Source organism: Xenopus laevis, chromosome 5L (assembly GCF_017654675.1).
Source record: "Xenopus laevis strain J_2021 chromosome 5L, Xenopus_laevis_v10.1, whole genome shotgun sequence".
In the NCBI taxonomy this organism is placed as follows: Eukaryota; Metazoa; Chordata; class Amphibia; order Anura; family Pipidae; genus Xenopus; species Xenopus laevis.
In genome coordinates, this window is record NC_054379.1 from 70,238,272 (window position 1) to 70,256,750 (window position 18,479).

At 38.0% G+C, this 18,479-nt stretch overlaps 1 long non-coding RNA gene across 1 annotated transcript in view; it reads right to left on the reverse strand.

Annotated features, from left to right (window-relative positions):
* Positions 1-18,479, reverse strand: part of LOC121393697 — a 91,609-nt gene that overhangs the window by 25,609 nt on the left and 47,521 nt on the right. The window lies entirely within an intron of this gene.

Here is an 18,479-nt window from a genome sequence, read left to right on the forward strand (position 1 = left end):
CAACTTCCAGTGTTAGCCCACTAAACACCACAGCCTCACAAAGTTTTTTTTTCAAATTTCCACCATTCTACAAATGATGTAATACCCTGTAAGTATTTATTTAAAGGAGAAGGAAAGCTACGGAGGCATTTTATTGCCAATAGATTAGCTGCAACAGTGCAAGCTAGAATGCTATATTTATTCTGTAGAATGTTTTACCATACCTGAGTAAAATGCTCTAGAAACTCTCTGTTTGTTTAAGTTAGGAGCTGCAGTATTAATGTGGTGTTACATCACTTCCTGCCTGAGTCTCTCCCTGCTCTGGGCTCAGATTACAGTAGAGAAGGGAGGGGGGAGGGGAAGAGGAGCAAACTGAGCATGCTCTTGCCCAGGGCAAAAAGGTTTAAGCTGAAGGCAGGAAGTCTGATACAGAAGCCCATGTGTACACAATAGAAGGAAAGAAATGCAGTGTTTCTTTTGACAGGGGACTCAGAGGAACATTACTTTGGGGGTTTACTGGTATATTTAGATTGGCCTTTCTGATAAGGCTTACTTAGTTTTAACCTTTCCTTCTCCTTTAAGCACAGAGTATTGCAGTGCCACCACTACCCTGAGACAGGGGGACCAAGAGGAGAAAGATATAAATAAAGCTACAGAGAACAGCTTGAAGCCATTGATTCTCACTCTCAGAGGGAAGCTGTCTTTCTTTGTTTCTAATACAAACCCTCTGCATAACGTACATCAGTTTTAATCTAATCACTTGCCAGTCTTGAGTTGCCCTTGAAAATGTTTTTTATGAAAAAATGAGTATAATCAGATGCTGCAGGACACTGTGGTTGCTTTTCATCTTCGAAGTTAATTTTCTATGGAATTTGACATAGTCGATTTATAAGATCCACATGTACGCGCCAGCTAATCAGTCTATTTCACATTCTTATTGAATCAGGAATTCAAATTGCGTGTGCAATGACTAAATGTGCAATAAATGTGAAAAACCTGCTATTCTATATATATATATATTTATATTATACTTGCTAAAAGGCTACTGTGTGCTACTGCTAAGAGCATATATAATACAAGTGGCACACTCCAATCTGAATTGTAAATTATGGGTCAGCACTCAAGGAAAATTATGTATATGGAAACATTTGCCACTTATCAGAAGTGCAAAGCTTTTTCCATATACACATTTGTATTATGCACACAGGCATAACGTGCAATTTGGAATTGAGTGTTCCAGTTCAAATATACAAATATATTTTATAAAGGATAGAGTGCTATCAGAAATGTCACTTTAAGTTAATAGTCGACTAGAAAATAATTGAAACATTAAATAAAGCCAATAGTCTGTAATTCGGAGCTTTCTGATTTTTAAATTGCAATAATTATATCAAAACTTTATATACTTTACCAAGTTTACCAATCATTCCTTTTGGACAATTGTACAGGAAGTGCCTAAATATAAAATGAAATGAGAATTCCTCAAATGCCTTCCTGTAAAATGGCCAAAATGTTACAGGTTAAACATAATTTTCTGCTACTTCCAAACTTTTTTGCAAAAATTAATTATATGCTACTAATCAATGTCATTGTCAAGAGGGATTTGTATATATGGCATTATAATATACTATCTGCAGGGTTAAAACTGCCTATACATTTCTAGTACTGTACTGAGAGCAATCAACTGCCAGTAGTTGCTGGAAGAGTAGCAGGTTGGGCAACACTGAAATGTTACTGCCTTCATGTTGCACTACTGTTACTCTCTGATACGCATTCTATATGACTTCCTCTGCCTACTTACAGTCACTGCTCTATGGGACCCCACTGGTTGCGGGGTCTAAGGAAGTCTCTTTGCAACAGCTCAAAATGTTTTTATAAAAAATAATTTTGCAGTACAAATGGTGAGATCAACATATATTAATAGGCTACTGTAGAAAAATATTCTGGCTATTGTGCCAAAGTCATGCAATACCACATGCTCCACCTTAACACAGAAAAACACACTTTTTGAATTTTAGGCTGTCTTAAACACAATCAGCACATCTGTATTATATGATAGAATTCATGTGAGGTAAATCCTTAATATTGCTGCCAGGTCTACATGAAACCTGATCTGAGTCTGAATGCTCACTACCTAATTTGTTCTACTGATGAAAGGATCCAGGCATTCCTGAATATGGCCCCTGCCTGGAGATGTCAGATAAGGGTTTTTATTTTTGTTTGCATTTTTTCTTCAGCTGGTCAATGGACAGGTTCTTACATTAACATAAATCTAAAATGAATTGTAAGGCTTACTTGCAATTAATTTTTATATTTCTTGCCGCTCACAGAGGCATTGGAAATGAAATCCCAGAGTAGGTATTAGATATGATGTCAGGAGGTTTAGGAACAGATAACTTTTGATGGTCTGTGGATAGCATCTAGAAAACTAAGCTCTGTGGAAGATTCTGTACATTAAGATAATAGCTTTTGAAGGGATCTTATAATTGTTAGACTAAATAGAAAATAAGAATTCATATTTAAATAAAAATTAAACCTATACGATATTATTTAAGCGTAAAAAAAAAATCTATATCTATCTATAGCTATATCTATATCTATATCTATATATCTATGTATCTATATCTATATCTCTATATCTCTATATCTCTCTATCTATCTATCTATCCATTATCTCTATATATATATATATATATATATATATATATATATATATATATATATATATATATATATATATATATATATATATATATTTGCTCTGATATTTTTAAAATGTTCCTGGTATGGGACCTGTTATCCAGAATGCACGGGGGCCGGGGTTTTCCAGATAAGGGTTCTTTCTGTAATTTTGATCTCCATACTTAAAGTCTTGCTAAAAAAAAATCATTTAAACATTAATTAAATGCAACATAATTGTCTTAAAAGTAATAAAGATTTATTATATTTTAGTTTGGATCAAGTACAAGGTGCTGTTTTATAATTACAGAGAAAATTAAATAGGTTTTAGCATTTTTAATAATTTGATTAAAATTGTGTTTTTGGGAAATGGCCTTCCTGTAAGTCAGAGCTTTCTGCATAACAGGTTTCCAGTAACAGATCCCATACCTGTACTGGAAAACATTACACACACCACTATTGGTGAAAAGGAAGCACACAAGACAGAGGACCTTTAACAAAACTTCGATTGTTACTCTCAATTTACCACATTTAATCCAGTTTACTTACTAATGTGTCTGCATAGGTAACCTCCAGATATTCTTGTTTGCTCCAACACTCCAAAACATACAGTACAGAAAGGTAAATTGTCTTCTGATTACATAGATGTGTGTTGCTTGAACATGACAGGGTCTTCAGATTTTAAGCTCAACTGGGAGAAAGACTGATGATGAGTATAGTCGGTGCCATATAAACAAAGGATAATGGAATGCCAAATAGCACAGGGTGGAATATACAGGTACAGGATCTGTTATCTGGAAACATATTATCCAGAAAGCTCTGAATTACGGAACCCATATGGACTCCATTTTCTTCAAATTATTTTGTACTTAATCCTAATATAATTCATCCCTACTGGAAACAAAACCAGTCTGTTTGGTTTATTTAGGGGATTATTTACTAAAACTTGTTTCTTTCATGATATTACCAACTCCCATCCATGAATTTGGCTAATGTACTAATAATTAAACTCTAAAAAAATCGGATTAAAAAACTCAAACTAAAAGTTTATGACCTTAAAAAACTCCAATTTATAGAGTTTTTGAGTGAAAACCAGCCTCAAATACCCCAAAAACCCAGAAAACTGTGAAAGCAAAAAACATCTTCCAGTATTTAAAGGCCATAGACTTTTACATGAATTCTTTTGGGGCATAATAAATCTCTGAAAATTCAGTTTTTTTTAGTGAAAACAAATTAGAATTTTTAGAGAAAACAAAACTAGACCTTTAATAAATACATAATTTAATGTTTAAATGATTTTCTGGTAGATTTAAAGTATAAATATCCAAATTACCGAAAGATCCCTTATCTGGAAAACCTCGATAACAGGTCTCATTCATGTACACACTAAAAATAACTCTCAACATATACTATAAACACATTAAGATAATTAAGTTAAATGATTCAGAATAAATAGCAAATATGGTACCGGTCAAAGAGAAGTTAAATACTTATTTTAATCCTGTACACACATACCAATTTTTAATATACTCTGAAATAAATTGTATGAGCCTATTTATCAAAGGTCGGATCTTAGTGGTTTTATGGTGGTGGCAAACGCCCAGCGACAAATCTTTCTAACTAATCTCCCCAAATGCCTTCTCGTCCACAAGAATGCGAATCCCGGCAGGATACCGCTTCATTTCCTGAAAGTGGCCAGAAGTTGTCTCAAGAGGAAACTTCAGGTGTCTTCGGTATTCTGAAGCAATGCGTATGCCATTCCGCTGGCGATTCTCATTCTTGCCGGCGGGAAGTCATTTGGGGAGATTAGTCACCCGCAGTAGAGAAGATTTGTCGCTGGGTGACTAATCGCCCCAACTGAGAGAGAGAGATTTTTGAAACCACAAACTCTTAGGGTCCCATTTATTAAAACTTGAATTTACCTGGTTGAGGTTTTTAAAGATAAAGGTCAAGGTTTTTAAAAATAAAAACTGGGTTAAAAGTCTGGAGTGAGTTGATGTCTAACAGAACATTACTTCCTGCTTTGCAGCTCTCTATCTCTGAGTTAGTCAGCTACTTGAAGGTGGACCACATGGGACATAACTGTTCAGTGAGTTTGCAATTGATCCTCAGCATTCAGCACAGATTCAAAAACAAACAGTTATGACCCATGTGCCCCCCATGGTACTGATTGGTCACTGCCTGGTAACCAATCAGTCGAAGAACCAAGAGAGCTGAAAAACAGAAAGTAGTGTTCTGGCTATTATGTTAGACATCCAGTCACTCCAGACTTTATAGATTAAGGGGCAGATTTACTAAACTCGAGTGAATAGTTGGAATGCAAAAATATTAGAATTTCGAAGTATTTTTTTGGGTACTTCGACCATTAAATTAGTCAAATTTGATCAAATTCGATCGAATCGAATGATTCGAACAATTCGAAGTAAAAATTGTTCGAATATTCGACCATTCGATAATCGAAGTACTGTCTCTTTAAAAAAAACATCGACTTCATACTTCGCCACATTAAAGCTACCGAAGTACAATGTTAGCCTATGGGGACCTTCCAGAGCACTTTTCTAAGTTTTTTTTGATCTAATACAAATCATTTGATCGATCGCTTAAAATCATTCGAATCGTTCGATTCAAAGGATTTTATCATTCGATCGAAGGATTTTTATTCGATCGTTCGACGAACGTTTTGCACTACAATCCTTCGAATTCGATATTCGAATTCGAAGGATTTTACTTCGAGGGTCGAATTTGAGGGTTTTTTAACTCTCGAAATTCGACCCTTGATAACTATATTGGCAAAAGTTTTATCTATTTACCCAGTTCTTATTTTTATACTGAACAATTCCTTTAAGGGGAAAACTTTGTGGAAGGGAGTTTGGTTGACTTAGTTTTCATAAAAAACTTAGATTAATTTTAGTAAATCAGTTTTAAGTTTTAGTAAACCAGCCCCTTAGTGTTATGCTTGACCGAAAAATACATGCGTAAATAATATATACTATAATTTTAATAAACATATGGGCAAAAAGCATACAAAGTCAGCAGCTAGTGCTGTTCTGTCAATCCTTGTGGTTATCAGAGGAACTGGGATATATTCTGCTTCCATCTTTATGTAAAATAAAGGAAAATGCTGCTTATTAATGTCAATATTACTGTATATACAAGTCCCCTATACTGTTTGCAACCTATTGTAAAAGCCTCTTTCTTTGTTTGTTTCAGGCATCCATGGCCTGCTTTGAGAGTATCTCCAATACTAAGCATGGTCATTAGGAAGGGAATTCATAAGAATAATAATATGGGTTGCAAATACACAATAGTTCAGGCTGTGCCAAGCTAACATTTAGGCTAAAGGATAAACCATGACTTTAATTTAAACAAATGTCAGTGCACATTATATTACAGTTTAACAAGTGATTCATGTGAACATAAGCAGGGAGTAGGGTCAAAAAAATACGATTCAGTTAACTCCCTGCATCTGGGTGGCTTTCTGGAAGGCATGCATCGATGTTTTAAGACTGGTTTCTAATCAAATCTAAAAAATTAGATTCTTACTTAGGCTGAAATGAAGAAATAAATTAGAAACAAATATTTTACTTGGGGACAACAGTTAAAAATACATGAAAACACTACTGTGTTTGGTTTAAACCGGTCAGATGTAATCATTAAGAAGAATTTATTTGAGCCCCATACACATTAGTGTTTACTGGTCAATAAAATCTGCCTTTATGTCAACCATTAGACCTGAAGTGAAGGTACTATGTAGCATAGCTAGAAAATACATGACTTCTGTGACTTGACACAAGTAGCATTCTCTCCATGCAAAGAAATGTTGCTGAAACTCACATTTTTTCACCCCATAGGGCTGCTGGGTAATGGTGGTTACTGTTCAGTTAAAAAATCACTTCAGATTTACTAAGCTCTTTGCCAGCGCTGGAACAATTTGCTCCAGAACAGAAAAGAGCTTTTCAGAATTGTTAATCCCCCCATTAACTCCATTACATTTGTTTTAACACAATGCTCATTCATTATTGAGGATTAAAGATTCAGTGTGGCATTAGACTAATGGCACACCAGCAGAAAAATGCATTAAAGAGCCCATGCTGTCTGACTTTCAAAAAAGTGTATAGTAAGTAAGTATTATCCGGATCTATTATTCGGAGTTTTCTGGGCAAGGGGTTTTAAATATTTAAATGTTAAATAAACCCAAGAGAATTGTTTTGCCACCAATATGTTTTCAGGCATCTTTGGTGATGTTTTATTATTTTTTATAAAAAAAAAAAATAGTTTTTATTATTGGACTTGGACTTCAATGGGCTGTATGGTAAGGGGCCATCCAGTAATTCAGTGCTTTCTAGATATTGGTGGTGGTGGAGGTGTGAAATATTACGGAATATACAGTGGGAAGCAAAATAAATTCAGAATGCTTTATATAGAAGGAAGCTACTTACCCACTTCCCTTGTGCTTGATAACGTAAACACAGCTGTATCTGTAGACATTCAAACTAATATTCATGTTTGCAACACTTCTTCAATTTACAACAAAAATAACTAATTTGTGAAAATATGTTCTAAGACTGACATGGTTAACTTTAGATTTCTTGAACTTAAAACACTTAAAATGTGGATTTCTTAGGCTGATTATGTTTAGCAAACCATATCTAAGTAGCACCCTTAAATAATAATTTTGTTTTGAAACCTTCCTTTTGATGTGGTTAGCGCACGTGTTCTTTCTTTCATTGATATCCAATAATCATGTTTGAGGTCATGGAAATGAATTACAGATGTGGTTTGTGATGTAATTATTAAGCAGAAGAAGGCTTAGTTGTGGTCTCAATTATGGTTTTAGAAAGAGTTAATTATGGTTCAATGACTTCCATTCTACAATGTGCAATACCATAAAGGCAATGGTTTATGGCAATAAGTGAACATTTAATATGTTTCATTGGTATAATTGGTAATTTTCTTTTCTAGAAATCCATATATTGTATCCATAATGTTCTCTGAATTTAACCTGGGAGAGTTGCGTAATATGTTGTTGGCTCAAGTAATGGTACATAAATTTCTGTGAAGCACGAGTTCCTCTGTGTGAGCATTTCAAACAAACAGCAGTTCCTAATAGTTCTTTCTATTTCTTGGTGGATAATATGCCAGCAAATCTTTACCCACTGAGGTTCCTTGGCTTATTGGCAACATTGGAATGATGTCATACAAAAAAAAATATTCTGTCAAAGCGAATTAAAATATAATGTGATTCTTTTGTTTTTAAGTTGGAGTGCATTTTATTATTTCCATATGTTAAATGAAACAAATATAAATGTATTTTTATAGGGGTACTAATGCCATGTGCAACGAACATAGCTCAATTGTGTCAGTATTACTTTCACAGAAATGGTTCAGCACAAGAAAAGTTTACCTGGAAGTGTTCAAAGTGTAGGGAGATCTATTAGTTTTGAAAATTGCAGTCATGCTCAAGTGGAACAAATGTGTTTCCTATCAAAATGTTTTAAGCTGACATTAATAGATAAAAAAAACCTGCATCTATGATGACGGCATTGTATTAACAATTAACTGATAAATATATTGATACTACTGATCATTTGATATTAATAATACTGAAGGATGCATATTCTGTCATATATTTGTCATATAAGTCATATATTGTATGGCAGGGTTAAAGGTTAAAATCCCATAAGAATGAATAGAAAATGGGTGTTTTTTTGTCGTGAGTTCTAATTTAACACTTTGATAAATCTGGCCCTAGATGTTATATAGTAGAGTATAGACAAGGTATATTATTCATATCATCCTTTACCCCATTGTCACTGGTGCACAAACACATCCTAAGACAATTAACCTGCCAGTATGTTTCCTGATGTCAAAGGTAGCCTTCATGCAAACATAGGGTAAAACATACAAACTCCACATAGATAAGATCATGTTTGTAATTAACCCTCAGAATACAGCACTGTCTGCCAGGAATGCTTTCCTCCTGGAAGGACTTCATCCAATTCTGTACATTTAAAGTTGCCAAGTATACTAGGTATGACCCTAGTATGTGAATAGTATATGTATCTGTTCTGCTATTTTTCTGCACAATTGCTGTCTACGCAAATCTTGACTAAATAAAGGCAGGCCTATGTTTATGTACTATCATAGCACCTTACTACACTGCCTCCAATCTGTGGGGCCTATTCTGACAAAAGGATGGAAACTGGAGGCATGATCTGGTCCCAGTAGAGGTGCAGGGAAATGTTGTTTATTAAAAGTCAGTTAGTCTGGACTGCGAACAGTAGAAGTCAAGGCAACTTAGTTAAGTGGAAAAAAAAATTTCCGTTTATATATTAATCTGTACATAAAATAGGGATGAGCGAAAGATTTTTACTGTGGAAATGACGGCAATAGACTCCAATCGGAGAAAAAAATATGTTGACGCACATCAAAAAAAAATTTCGCCCATAGACTTTAATGCATTTCGGCAAATTTTCATCAGCTGCAAATTTTTGGTGAAGCAAAATGTATCAAATTCACCCATAGCCTTGATTAAGTGTCCCTCTGTGGCATGAAACGTGGAAGCCTTGTTTATTGATTATGTACAGATTAAAATTAATTAGAATGTTTTTACACTCCACTAAGCTGCCTTGACTTCTGGTGTTTGGAGTCCGTAAAATGCCAGGGGCATTAAACAAACTTGTTTAAGTAAAATACTTTCTAGTGCAGGTAGCATTACTCATTATCATAAAACGCCCTATTTAATTCAATGCAAAACTATTATTTAAACTACGAACAATTTATTTTGCAACAAAACCCAATATATTTGACTTATTTAATTTATTCCTATAAAATACATCCTGTTTTACACTGTTTCTATGAGTTCTCCTCTATGTAGCCATCTTTTTTTCAGTTGTTTACAGATAACCCAACATTGATCTTTTATCCACAGTGGAGCATAAAGCTAATGGCAGATAAGTAATTTTCCCTGCCAACATTAAAATGCCAATGGTGAATAGGCCAATACCACCCACATCAGCACTGTGTGTGTTTTGTACGGAATGAATGAGATCCACCTTTCACCCAATCATTTACTGACCCCGCGTGCACAGTGAAAGGCAGATCTCATTATTTTATTCAAGTATGTCTAGAGTGCTGTACAAGAGTGCTGATGTGGGTGGTCTAGAGTGCTGGCATAGTCTAGAGTGCTGGCATAGTGCCGAGAGACGGGCGAATTGCTAATGTGGTGCTTCTATTCAAAAAAGGATCCGATTCTCAGCCTCAAAACTATAGGCCACTTAGTCTGACGTCAGTGGTAGGAAAGCTTTTCGAAGGGTTAATAAAGGATAAGATACTGGACTTCATCGCAAATCATAATACTATGAGTTTGTGCCAGCATGGTTTTATGCGTAATAGATCTTGCCAGACTAACTTAATTTCTTTTTATGAGAAGGTAAGTAGAGACCTCGATTCTGGGATGGCAGTGGATGTGATTTACTTAGACTTTGCTAAAGCATTTGATACAGTGCCACACAAAAGGTTACTGGTTAAATTAAGGAATGTTAGCCTCGAACATAGTATTTGTACTTGGATAGAAAACTGGCTAAAAGATAGACTACAAAGGGTAGTGGTAAATGGAACATTTTCTAATTGGACCAGTGTTGTTAGTGGAGTACCGTAGGGCTCTGTTCTAGGTCCCTTGCTTTTCAACTTGTTTAATGACCTGGAGGTGGGCATTGAAAGTACTATTTCTTTTTTTGCAGATGATACTAAATTGTGCAGAACTATAGGTTCCATGCAGGATGCTGCCACTTTGCAGAGTGATTTGTCTAAATTGGAAAACTGGGCAGCAAACTGGAAAATGAGGTTCAATGTTGATAAATGCAAGGTTATGCACTTTGGCAAAAGTAATATAAATGCAAGTTATACACTAAATGGCAGTGTGCTGGGAGTTTCCTTAAATGAGAAGGATCTAGGGGTCTTTGTAGATAACAAGTTGTCTAATTCTGGGCAGTGTCATTCTGTGGCTACTAAAGCAAATGAAGTTCTGTCTTGCATAAAAAAGGGCATTCACTCAAGGGATGAAAACATAATTATGCCTCTTTATAGGTCCCTGGTAAGGCCTCATCTGGAGTATGAAGTGTAGTTTTGGACTCCAGTCCTTAAGAGGGATATAAATGAGCTGGAGAGAGTGCAGAGACGTGCAACTAAATTGGTTAGAGGTATGGAAGACTTCAATTATGAGGGTAGACTGTCAAGGTTGGGGTTGTTTTCTCTGGAAAAAAGGCGCTTGCGAGGGGACATGATTACACTTTACAAGTACATTAGAGGACATTATAGACAAATAGCAGGGGACCTTTTTACCCATAAAGTGGATCACAGTACCAGAGGCCACCCCTTTAGACTAGAAGAAAAGAACTTTCATTTGAAGCAACGTAGGGGGTTCTTCACAGTCAGGACAGTAAGGTTGTGGAATGCACAGCCGGGTGATGTTGTGATGGCTGATTCAGTTAATGCCTTTAAGAATGGCTTGGATGATTTTTTGGACAGACATAATATCAAAGGCTATTGTGATACTAAGCTCTATAGTTAGTATAGGTATGGGTATATAGAATTTAATTAAATGTAGGGGAGTGTGTGTGTATGGATGCTGGGTTTTCATTTGGAGGGGTTGAACTTTGTATGAAGCAGCTATAGGATCTGCAAAGGTGTGAATCATACCGCCCAATCTCCCTCTTAACAGCTGACATAAAGATACTAGCAAAAGTCCTAGCGAATCGCCTTGCTAAGGTAATTACCCGCCTAGTGGGAGGTGATCAAACAGGATTCATCCCGGGTAAGACAACAGCCATCAACCTAAGGAGGCTATATCTGAACTTATCCATACCACATCCTAACAGCACAAAAAGGGCAGTGGCTGCACTTGATATTGCCAAAGCCTTCGACACAGTCATGGGGGAGGTATTATCTACTGCCAGGTTTGGTGCAACATTTACTTTGTATGTTAAATTACTGTATGATAAACGTAATGCTTTTCTCAGAGTAAATACATCCTCATCATCTACATTCAACCTGAGGAGAGGCACTAGACAGGGATGTCCCCTTTCCCTCCTCCTATTTGCTCTGGCAATAGAGCCATTTGCCCAAGCAGTGAGGACTTATTCATGGATAGTGGGCCTGAGGGTGGAGGAAAGAGTGGAGAAAATCCAGCTCTTTGTGGACGACATCCTAATATACCTGGGGGATAGGGGCCCTTCACTGACCAACTTAACTGCCCTTACAGCCCAATTTGGGAGGCTTTCGGGACAGGTTGCATAAAATAAACCCCTGACATATCCCCACTGTGCAACCGTTGCAACAATCAGCAAGGTACCCTATTACATACCATGTGGGACTGTCCTAGACTTGAATAGTACTGGTCAGATATGCGACACCCTCTCCCATTAGCTAGGTTCCCATTGCCTAGAAACCCTAAGGTTTGCCTCCTGGGGATAATGGCCGACCAGGATATACCATCTGGGAAGCAGGCTTACCTACAGAGAGTGCTATTTCTGGCCAGAAAGGGTATAACATATTTATAGAAAGGCCCTGACCCTCCGACATATGAGCAATGGTACAAGGCAGTTGGAGACTTATGTTATATAGAGAAAGCTATCTACACAAAAAATGGGAATTACCAGAGGTATGAGGAAATCTGGGATAATTGGCTCAGGGCACAAGAGGTCTTGAATATTTAAAATAAAACAGTTTACTTGCATTATATGTAAATGTTAAACCCTGTGTGAACAGAGAATGGATAACCTGTGAACATGTGAAACTGATGAAAATGTACCTGTAAGTTACAGGATAGTCAGGCAGGCAAGGGTCAGGATAATCAGAATTCAGGATAGTCAGACAGGCATGATCAATATCAGGAATCAGACAAAATCGCACCCAGGATACTAAACAAATTAGACCTAACAACGGGCAATTCTTTGAATGGAAAGCCCCTTTAAATACTGTTAATTCTCGCGCCATTGTGCACTGACGTCATGACGCAGACGACGTTGCGTGCATAAAAGCCAGAAGTGAGCGCCGTGCGTGCCCTAAGGCAGACCAGAGCAAATGGGCAAACTAGAAGCACTGCAGAGTGGGTGTTCCCGCCGGCCCACTAGACCACCAGGGTGAGTGCCCCTTACATTACCCCCCCCTCAAGGAGGGGCCACCGGACCCCCAGGCTTGTTAGGAAACTTGTTAGGTCAGCCCTAACATAGGAAACAGGAGCCCAGCAGTTCTCCTCAGGGCCATATCCCTTTCGCTGTACCAAGTATTGTAACTTACCTCGCACAAGGCGAGAGTCAAGGAGTTTCTGAACTAAAAATTCGGGCTGACCTTCTACCAACACTGGAGGAAGACAAGATTGTTGTCGGACCTGTATGGCTGGTTTCAAAAGAGAGACATGGGAGGAATCAGAGATTTTAAAATTATCAGGTAGTTTGAGACTAACACAGGAAAGAGTAATAGTTTCCACAATAGGATGAGGACCAATAAACCTGGGACCCAACATGAGAGAAGGAACCTTAAGTTTGATATTCTTTGTGGATAACCAGACTGGGTCTCCTACCTGATATTTGGGTGCCTCCCTACAAAACCTATTGGCTGCTTTTTTTTGAGCAACAATAGCTGCAGAAAGGGAGTCATGTGCCCCAGACCAAATTTTTGAAAAATTAGTTATGGAAGCATTAACAGAAGGTACAGAGGATAAACGACCACAGTATGAAAATGCCTCAGGATGTAACCCATACACAATAAAAAATGGAGATTGCCCGGTAGAAGCATGAGATGAATTATTATAAGTAAATTCTGCCCAGGGTAACAACACAGACCAAGTGCATTGATTATCAGACACTTATAGCATCTTAAGAATTGTTCAAGGGACTGGTTAACTCTTTCCGTCTGACCATTGGTTTGTGGGTGATAAGCCGTGGAAATAGATAAATCGATCCCAACCAACGAGCAAAAGGCTTGCCAGAACTTAGAAACAAATTGTACCCCTCTATCAGAAACAATGTTGATAAGAAAACCATGTAGTTTGAAAATGCGAGAAACAAATAATTCTGCCAAAATTATCAAAGAGGAAAGGTGTGGAAGAGGAATAAAATGACTCATTTTGCTGAATCTATAAACCTCCACCCAAATCATAGTTTTACCCTGTGAAGGAGGAAGGTCCACAATAAAATCCATAGACAGATGGGACCAGGGTCTATTAGGAATAGGCAACGGCCTTAAACAACTCTTGTGATAAATTGCTAGAGGATTTTGACCTTTGACAAACAGGACAAGTATTGACAAACTTTTGTACATCTTGTTTAAATGAAGGCCACCACACATTGCGAGACAATAAAGCAGACATTTTAGCAATACCAGGATGTCCCGCCATTTTAGAATTGTGAGCTTCACTAAGTTCCTGTTCCCTCAGATTTTCAGGAACAAATAATTTCCCAGAAGGAGTATCCACTCTCTCCAGCTCATTTATATCCCTCTTAAGGACTGGAGTCCAAAACTGCACTGCATACTCCAGATGAGGCCTCACCAGGGACCTATAAAGAGGCATAATTATGTTTTCATAATGCCCTTTTTTATGCAAGACAGAACTTTATTTGTAGCCACAGAATGACACTGCCTAGAATTAGTCAACTTCTTATCTACAAAAATCCCTAGATCCTTCTCATTTAAGGAAACTCCCAGCACACTGCCATTTAGTGCATAACTTGCTTTTATTGTATCTCCTGATCAGCCCCAGAGCTTCTGAACCAATGCGTGTGTGGTTGGGCTTCATGCCGCCCCCTAAAATCCTGCCATTTCACAAATCAAGGCCTGCCTCCTTGTGTGGCCCTCTGTGTTTTTTTTTTATTATTTCACTATTTTGTTCAACAACTCCCAGTTTGGAATATCTGGCTGCTAAATTACCTGAGCAACCAAGAAATGGTTTGAATTCAAGACTGGTATATGCATAGTTGAGGACCTGAATATAAAAATAAGTAATAAAAAATGTAACAATAACAATAAAATTGTAGTGTTAAAAGCAAATTTTTTGGGCTGCTGGGGTCTGTGAACCCCACGAGGAAAGAGTCAGAAGAGTTAACTTAAAGGTGAACCAACCCTTTAACAACAGTTAGGGTTTATATTAATAAAGTAGGTTGCTTGTATAAATTAGCTCTTTGTATTTTTGTATGTAAGAATTTTTTGCACAGTTTTATGAAACTTTTATAACGGCATATTTATATAGGAGCAGTTTATGCAAATACTTTTAGGTAGATTTCAGCAGCAGTTTGTTATGTTTTGGTAGCCGAGGATGAGTAGAGTATAACAGTGCTTTATTCGCAGGCTCATGCAGCCATTACACAACAGTAAGCAATTATCAAACTGTAATCTTTTATTAGAAAACCGTGTTTAATTTAAAAGGAATGTTAAGGACTTAGACGTAATGAATCTGTGTAAGCTATGCCCTGTGAGGAGGGATGTTATGAAGAATATGTAGTTCATAAAAACTTGTCTTTGGACTCCACTCAAAGGAGAGGGTGAATGTGATGGATGGCCTAAGGTAGGAGGCATCAGTAAAGGAGAAGCCAATACCCCAAGTTTGGCTGGACACCTTAGTGGCAGTCTAGAGAAAAGTACCTCATGAATAACAGCTTTTAGTTAGTGGCAGGGTATTTCCTGTTATATAAAACTCTTTATGAAAAATACATTGTTTTTTTCTATTAAGGCGCTAATACACAATATTCTACAATCTGCCTATAATAACTAATCCTTGCCCCTAGAGTTTACAGTCTGTGACTGTCCATGGCTTAATGCATCCAATCAGGCTTTATGTCTTGTCATGTGATCCTTGCTGACAATCTAAACATTCCAGCAAGCTACTGTTTGGATTCAAACTCCAGTGTTTGTATTTCTGGGACTGTGTTCTTACCATCTGAGCCACTGGAGGGGTTTAGGGCTGGTCCTGACCCTGACCACCACTTGTATTCTTTCTGTCTGCTCTTGCTTCTGACTACCATATTAGGTTCATGTGTTGATAATCATGTAATCTTTATAAGCCGGTTCCTGACCATTGCTCTGTCATTAAGCTCACAGACATAGATCTATCCCTCCTGCTATATGTGTTTCTGAGACCCCATCTGGTTTCTAGTTCTTGAGTCCCTGCCTTGTTCTGTGACCCCAGCCTTGTTCCTGCACTCCTGCCTCTTCTTGTCCTGTCTCTGTGGACTTCCCGGTTTTGACCTTTAGCCTGTTCTTGGATATCATTGCCTGCTGCCAGACCTGACCTTTTGGCCTGATTACAGGACTCTGTTTCTGCCTGGCAATCACTGGCCTGTATATTTTTTTTATATTTTTCACCTTGCACCTATTCCTATTTTGTTTTTTGTCTCCATTAAACTCTGCATTTTCTTCATTGCTTTAAAATTTGGTTCTGCCATTTATGGATGTACCCTTGGTAACCCAGTATGCAGACTCCCACCTGATTGCTTTTCTGAGGTGTCAGATTGAAACAGCTACATTATGATTCTCAGGGCCCAAAAAGCACTTGTGTTTTACTGACCCATGAAATATGAGAAATCTTATTTAAACAGTGTCCACATATTGCAATACATGTTTAAATGATCCTTTATGAGACACAAGATGTGGTGTTTAAATGCAAAATATGGTTGAATGTACTTAGTAGTAATACATTTTCATGCACAATCCAAAAAGAAACCCAGTTCACAGTTCATGCTATGGGTCTTTTTACCAATACTTGCTCATCGCAATGCTGCTTAGCCCAGCCTCCGCCAGCCTGCTCCCTATCCATTCACACATTCCACCGGTAACGCACCAGAGGCTGCTTTCAAAATGCTTTTTGCCGCCCCTGGTAACTTCTGGGGAGCTGCCGCCTGAGGCAAGGTACGCACCTTGCCTCATGGCAGAAACTCCCCTGCCATCATCACTCTGAGCAGCTATCATTTGCTTCCTTACTTCCCCTTCTGCCAGTCGGCCCGTCTGTCTGCCAATTGGAGCTATATATATATATCTAGTATAGGTAAATCTAAAACAACTGGACTTGCTGAGTAATCATTGAAGACATTTCACTACTCATCCGAGCAGCTTCTTCAGTTCAACTGACTGGTGTGGAAAGTTCTCGGAATATAAACTCTTTCACTAATCCAATCACAATGCCACATTGTAACTCTTCACACAATTCTTCACACAGAGTTGTTGATTCTGTGTAGTTACTGTTATAGGATTACCCAATGTGTCATGCAACTCCTAGAAACAGGTGTTACTTGTGAGAGTTGCATGAATGGACGTGTGAAGTGTTCTGAATCCACCGGGGTACAGATGTGAGAACAGCATTGTATGTAGCAGATGGGTGGTGTTTAAGGCACCCGCCTATGTTCAGGGATGGTTTCTCCACCTTGACATGAATCGCCTCTTTCACATCTCATTCAAACCAGCGGCCTTCTGTCTAACCAAGTATGTTTGTTGCTAGATTTGTGCCTTAACACCACATACTTCAAATAAAAGGACCGTTTATATAGACAGAAACATGGCTGTGCAATGGGTTCTCCAGTCTCTCCCATTGTAGCTAACTTGTACATGGAGGAAGTGGAAAGGAGGGCCTCACTTACATTCCAGGGAACTACACTGAGTCACTGGTTCAGGTATGTGGATGACACTTGGGTTAATATCAAATCCAATGAAGTGGCGGCCTTTACAGAACACATTAACTCAGTGGGAAATAACATCAAGTTCACAAGGGAAGATGTCCACGAGAACAAACTTGCCTTTTTGGACTGTTTGATATGCATCCGAGGCGGGTAAACTGAAAACAGAAGTATACAGGAAACCCACTCATACAAATCAATGTCTGTTGCTCGATTCCAACCATCCGCTGGAACACAAACTGGGTGTCAGAACTCTGCACCACAGGGCGGAATGTGTGGCAACTGATACAGAGTCCACAGACAAAGAACAAAAACATCTCAGAAGAGCTTTGAAAGTGGGTGGCTACCCAGACAGGAACACCAATCAAAATAACCGCCCAGAGACACATAGTAGGTGTAACCTAGTCATCTCATTTGTAGTTGGAGTGTCAGAGAAACTCTAGCATCACACTGAGATAAAAACTGGTACACCTAAAGGATCCAACACCAAAAGAAAAACAAAGCAATATGGTATACGGAGTTCAGTGTAGCGAGGAGTGCACAGATCTATACATTGGGAAGACAAAACAACCAAGCAAATGTTTCAGCATAGGAGGGCAAACTCTACAGGCCAAGGTGTCTTTCTACACCTAAAAGACAAGGGACAATCCTTTGAAGATAGCAAGGTCCAAATCTTGGATAAAGAAGACCGCTTGTTTGAACGAAGCATGAAAGAGGTGATTCATGTCAAGGTGGAGACACCATCCCTGAACAGAGGCGGGGGCCTTCGACACCACCTGTCTGCTACATACAATGCTGTTCTCACATCTGTACCCCGGCGGATTCAGAACACTTCACACATCCATGCATGCAAGTCTCACAAGTAACACCTGTTTCTAGGAGTTGCATGACACATTGGGTAATCCGAGAACTTCCCACACCAAGCGGTTGAACTGAAGAAGCTGCTCTGATGAGTAGTGAAACATCTTCAATGATTACTCAGCAAGTCCAGTATATACAATACTTTGTGCGTTGTGTCTACAGTACAACTCTTTATTATTTATATTACTTTCTAATATTTATGATAAGAAGTATTTACTATTTTACTTTGATTGTGTGGGATCTCTTTTATATATAATATATATATATAGAGAGAGAGAGAGAGGGAGAGAGAGAGAG